The following is a 6,100-nucleotide window of genomic DNA, read 5'->3' as shown; positions in this document are numbered from 1 at the left end:
TAACCATCCTCATGAAACCTTTTCATTTGTGTTCCCTATTTTTGATAGTAATTTATAGCTTAGTCTCCTAGGCTTGGTATCAAGCCTTGATATCATCCTTGCATCCTCTTTTTCCTTACCCTCAACACATCCGAAGGTCTGACGGTCCTCCTCTTCGGTCCTCTGTTCTCCCATGGCCACTGCCACCACTCTGGTTCACACGTCATTACCCCTTACCTGGCCTGTTGTGATGGCTGCTCTATTGTTTTCTCACTCTTCTCTTTCCCCACAGCCTCTTCCATTCCAGCCTTCAATCCACAACCTCTCCACTGTCTTTTGAATAAAGTTTAAACTCCTTGGTATGGCATGTAAGCTCCCTAACAGTGAGGCCCTAACAGGATGTTCTACGTTTATTATTAATAGCCATCTCCTAACTCACCCCTAAACACACATACTTCTCTCGGCGAAAGACGTTATCCATAATTTCCCAAACATGCCTTGAAGTGGTCTATATCTTTTCTCATACTATTATGACGCCTAGAGAATTAAAATTCTCCTTTGAGAATAAAAAAAAAAATCATACTGTAAAGCTCATTGCAAAATTTATTTGTGATGCAGTTGCAATGATAGATGTAGTTCATGTCCGCACCCTCTCATCCCAGTCCCCAAACCAGGTCAGGAGAAGGCAGGGGGAGAGTGTGGGTGCAAACCCCATTGAGCTTGCAGCTACGTTGTTGCCTTCGGACATGAAAAAGGCATTTTCAGCTTCCTGTGGGTCTTCACCTGCTTTAGCTACACAGGTTGTACTTTTGTGAAAAGACGCACTCATTATTCATTTATTGAGCTGATAAGCATTTATTAACCCTGTCCTAGCATCATGGTGGATATCAAAGTTAAGACCTAGTTCCTGCTCTTTGTCAACTCTGGTAGAGAGTAGCAATTGCCAGAAGATACTAAAATATCAGGGTACATCACAGGTAAAGGAAATCACCTCTAGGTTGGAAGGGTGGGGAGTGGGGATAAGTAATTGCCTACCTTCCTTTCCTTGAATGTAAGCTCCAGAAGGGCAGGCATCTTTGTTTTGTTCAAGTCCGTATTTCCAGTAGCTAGATCAGCAACCTACACAGAGTAGGACCCAAGATGTATCTGTTGAATGAACGGGTGACTGAATAAAAACTTTTATATAGAAGAAGTGTAGGTTCAGGTTCATAACTGTGAGCTTCTTAAAGGCTGAGATGATCGCCATTTGCATTTTTATGGATTTGCATTGTGTTCAGCATACCTTAGGCACTCAATAAGTGCTGGATGAATGTCGAGTGATTCCATAGTGAGGTTTGTTTTCTCCCACCCCTTCCCTGGTGTCATTAAGTGTTAGCCTTCCTGAAGAAAATATTTATGCTAAGTTGACAGTGGTTTTAAAGGTAAGAGTCTTTAAGAAACCAAGAAAAAAAGGAGGGCTTCCCTGGTGGCGCAGTGGTTGAGAATCTGCCTGCCAGTGCAGGGGACACGGGTTCGAGCCCTGGTCTGGGAAGATCCCACATGCCGCGGAGCAACTAGGCCCGTGAGCCACAACTACTGAGCTTGCGCGTCTGGAGCCTGTGCTCGGCAACAAGAGAGGCCGCGACAGTGAGAGGCCCGCACACCGCGATGAAGAGTGGCCCCCGCTTGCCGCAACTAGAGAAAGCCCTCGCACAGAAACGAAGACCCAACGCAGCCAAAAATAAATAAATAAATTTATCGAAAAAAAAAGAAGGCAAGGTGAAAGAAGATGAGACAAGATAAAAAGGTCAGGAAAATAACATTTTTAATGTAATTAACTACTGAAAGTGTTCCTGAAAGCACTGGTTTACCTTTACCCAAGAGTCAACTGAAATGGAAAATCTGACTATATGTGACATTGTTAAACTACCTCATTAGCAACACTTGTTTGATTTAATCCAAGAACCAAATATTGCTATATAGAGGTCAAAGCTTAAAGTTATTGAAGACTTACCCAATTCAGAATTAAATAAAAAGGCCAAAGGCCCGGAGAATATTTATGCTGCTGTTCTTTTTTTCCCCCCAGTGATCTAAATTTAACTAACTGAAATTATATTCTAAGTATCAGATATTTATGCCAGGCTCTGAAGTGGCAGCTAATTTGCATACTGAAATTACTTGAGACTTGTTTTAGTGAGAAGCCCATTGGGTGCAGAAATAATTGCTGGGGAAGAATCAAAAGCAGGAGAACATGATGATCTTTGCCCTGAGGTAGCTTACCATGTAAGCAGGTGAAACAGATATTAAGAAAGCAGGGGCTGAGGGGGGTTGGGGGGGGTGGGGGGGAAGAAGTGAAGAAATATTTGAGTTCAGATTCATTTACAGCCTTTTGGCACAGCCTGCTAGCTGGCCATTGAAATCTGAGCTTTCCTTCTTCAGAAACGGTTGTCCCTGGGACTACATTTCCCAGCTCCCTTTGCATCTGTGTGAGACTATGTGACTAGTTGGCCATGTGACCTCATTCTGGCCAGTGGAATGTGGGCAGAAAAGATGTGGACCACTTTTAGGCCTGGACACTATGCCTTACCCTCCTTCTTCTATGGGCTGATATAACTTTTTTTCCTTTTTTTTAATTGTACTGTCTTGTCCCAGTTTTGAAGCCCTGAATAGAGGCTGGTCAGTCAGTTTCCCTTCTTAAACAGCCTATTAAGTCCACATCCCAAACCACTTCAGTTGTTGGGCCCTAACACTCTGGGGCCACGAAACATATACCCTAATTGCCCCAGAGTCAGGTACCGGACAACTAGGGATAACCCCTATGCCCAGAGCCCCGCCCCCAAATTATTCAACTTAGCCAATCCACAGGAAGACCATGAAACCTAGCTAACCCCACCCCACTTGCCATAAATCAGCTGCCCCCTAGAGCCCCAGCCTGCTGTTACTCTGTTCCTGGGTACAATCCCCTGTGTGGCCCTGCCTAGCAATCTTCTCTTGTTCAGAGCTCTAAGAATCAGAGAATAAATTTATCCTTTCATTTATCCAAGTGTCATTGTGTTGGGTCTCACCATCTTTAAATCTTATAAACCAGCTGAAATGGCAGTGATCACAGATTCTTGGAAGCCATGTTGATGATGACAAAGTTGCCTTCTGTCTGGTCCTGAATGTCTTCCTCTAATTCTCCCATCCCTGTCCCACCGTCAGTGCCCTGCACTGTCCTATGAAGAGAAAGGAGCTTCTATTATGTTGTTACTTGTTTTGGCTTATCGGTTATGTCAGTCTAGCCTACCGTAATTATTATAGGAAAACAACCAACCCATTGCTAGGGATATAGTATGAAATGAGGAAGGCTCCAGAGGGAGACAAGGGAAGCCAGTATCTCAATAATCTCTGTGAGGAGGGGAGCTCAGCATTGATCTTTTACAAAATGGCAAACTAGTTTTGCAGTTAGTCCTTACTGGATATCCCTCCACTCCTGTCCAAGGAAATGCTTCAGTCAAAAGATGCCTTATGTAGATAGATCTCCATTATCTCTAGTTTCAAAAAATATACCATCGGTGCATGGTATTCTCAAAGTTACTTCATGTCCTTAGGCCCCAGGTTCATTCCCACCTCCTACTCCTCTATGTTTATCTTTTTCCCCTCCCATCTTTTCCTTTGCATTGCAGGTTAACTTCTAACTATTTAAGCATTACATAATAGTATTCTCAACAAAATTATATACAAATAAATCAATTAACTAATGAAAGTAAAATATAAATTATAGAAATAAAACTATTCTTTGATTAATCCTCCCCAACAATTCCATCTGCTCTCACCAACCCAGATGCAACCCCACTGTCTTCTGTGCGTGGTTTCAGACATTTTTCCTTTTTATTCACATCAGTTGATAGAAAATTTATAGTATTGTTTTTCCGTAAATCACGTCTTACTGTCCCTTTTGTCCCACAGTTTGCTTCTTTCACCCAATAATGTTTTGGAGAGCTCTCCATGGTCCTACGTGGAGATCTAGTTTATACCTAATGACTACATACTGTTCCTCAGTGTGACTGGACCACAATTCATTTAGTCATTCCATTATTCAGGGTGTCTCCAATTTTCCACCATTACATAAATATCTGCAGTGAACGTCCTGGGACATGCTTGCCTGAGTACTTACTCGGTCCTGGGTGCTTTTCAGGTGCTTTCTAGGGGATCCCATTTAAGCCTCTCAGCAGTTGTATGAGGTAAGTACTGACATCATCTTTGCTTAGTGGGTGAAGTGTTTGAGGTGAACTTGCCAGGGCTTCTTTAGGGGTAGTAATGAGTGGTGCGTTTGCAGGGCAGTTTACCCTCCTCTAAGCATAGCATGTTTTAAGGACACCAAAGGCTTTGTTTTAATCAGGTACAGTAGGACATGTAGACATGGAAATGACTGTCAGGAAAAGGTGTATTTCTTTATAGTCACAATTCCCTGGAAGCAGGAGGCATGGCAAATCATGCAGGGTCACTCGGGGAAGCACCAGGACTGGTCAGGAGGCAGAGGGAGTGAGGGGTGCAGTGGGGAGTGTGTGGTTTTCATGGGAAGGAAGGGGTGAGGTGGGTAAACAAGTTCATAATAGGCTAGTTTGAATAATTTCAGTGGGCTCTGAGGCATAGGGGCTGTCCCTAGTTGTCTGGTACCTGGCCCTGGGGTGATTATGGCAGGCGGATAGTGACTCTAAGTGTGAGAGAACATAAAGGAGGTACTGGGGTGTGTGGGCTCTAGTTTACTATCTCTAGGAATTGCTTAGCCCTGGGAAAGGCAGTCTCTCCAGGGTCAGCAAGGCCCCAGGTGTCAAAGCATCAGAATACAGAAAATAAAAGACATGGTTAATACATAGCAATTTACACTCGTACCAGCAGAATATGGGAATTCCCTTTTCCCTGCATCATCACCAAACACTTGATGTTATCAGACTTATATTTGTAGTCCATCTGATAGGGGAAAACAGTGTCTGTTGTTTTAATTGGCATGTTCTCATTAATTAGTGATGTTGAGTACCTTTCATGTATCTTTGGTCCCATGGTGAATAGTCCATTCCTGGCTCCTCTCTCCAATTTCCACTCCTCCACAGTCTTCTCTCTTTTTCTTCAGACACAAACCAAACTTCCCTCCATGACTTTCCAAGCCTTTCTCAGTATGGCACAGGTGCTTTTTGGAATTTTTACTTCTTGGCATTTCCCAACTTGTCTTCTAAATTCTGCACTTGGTCTCTTTCCCCACCCCCTCCTTCCTGGTCTTTACACAAGCTGTTCCCTCTGCCTGGAAACTCACTGCACCTTCTCTCCCTTTTCTTCCCTTTATACACACACACACACACACACACACACACACACACACACACACACACTTCTGTTCATACAACATATGAGGTCACCCCCAGGATCCTTTTCCAGCACACTCCATCCTATCTGCTTTACAATCTTAGCACTTAGCCCATGACCCTGTAATTGCAGATTTACTTTTCTACTCTCTCCATAGGTTATGAACTGGTTGAAGACAAAGATTGTGTCTTTTATATTTTTGTATCCTCCACACCTAGTACAATGACTGAAACATGTCAAGTGCCCGAGAATACATCTTGAATGGAGGAAGAATGGGTGAGAGGTGACTGAATGAGCACTTTTTAAAATTTAAGTATAGTTGATTTACAATGTTTCAGGTGTACAGCAAAGTGATTCAGTTATACATATACACATATCTATATTCTTTTTCAGATTATTTCCCATTATAGATTATTACAAGATATGGACTATAGTTCCCTGTGCTATACAGTAGGTCCTTGTTGTTTATCTATTTTACATATAGTAATGTGTATCTGGTAATTCCAAATTCCTATTTTGTCCCTCCCTCCTTTGGTAATCATAAGTTTGTTTTCTATGTCTGTGAGCCTATTTCTGTTTTGTAGATAAGTTCATTTGTATCATTTTTTTAGATTCCACATATAAGAGATATCATATATTTGTCTTTCTCTGACTGACTTCACTTAATATGATAATCTCTAGATGGACCTATGGCAGGGGGACAGTGCTGGCATGGTACCAGCATGGTACCAGCATGTTGCTGCAAATGGCATTATTTCACTCTTTTTTATGGCTGTGTAATATTCCATTATATATATAT

Source organism: Lipotes vexillifer, unplaced genomic scaffold, assembly GCF_000442215.2.
Source record: "Lipotes vexillifer unplaced genomic scaffold, Lipotes_vexillifer_v1.1 scaffold203, whole genome shotgun sequence".
In the NCBI taxonomy this organism is placed as follows: Eukaryota; Metazoa; Chordata; class Mammalia; order Artiodactyla; family Lipotidae; genus Lipotes; species Lipotes vexillifer.
This window is presented reverse-complemented; position numbering follows the sequence as displayed.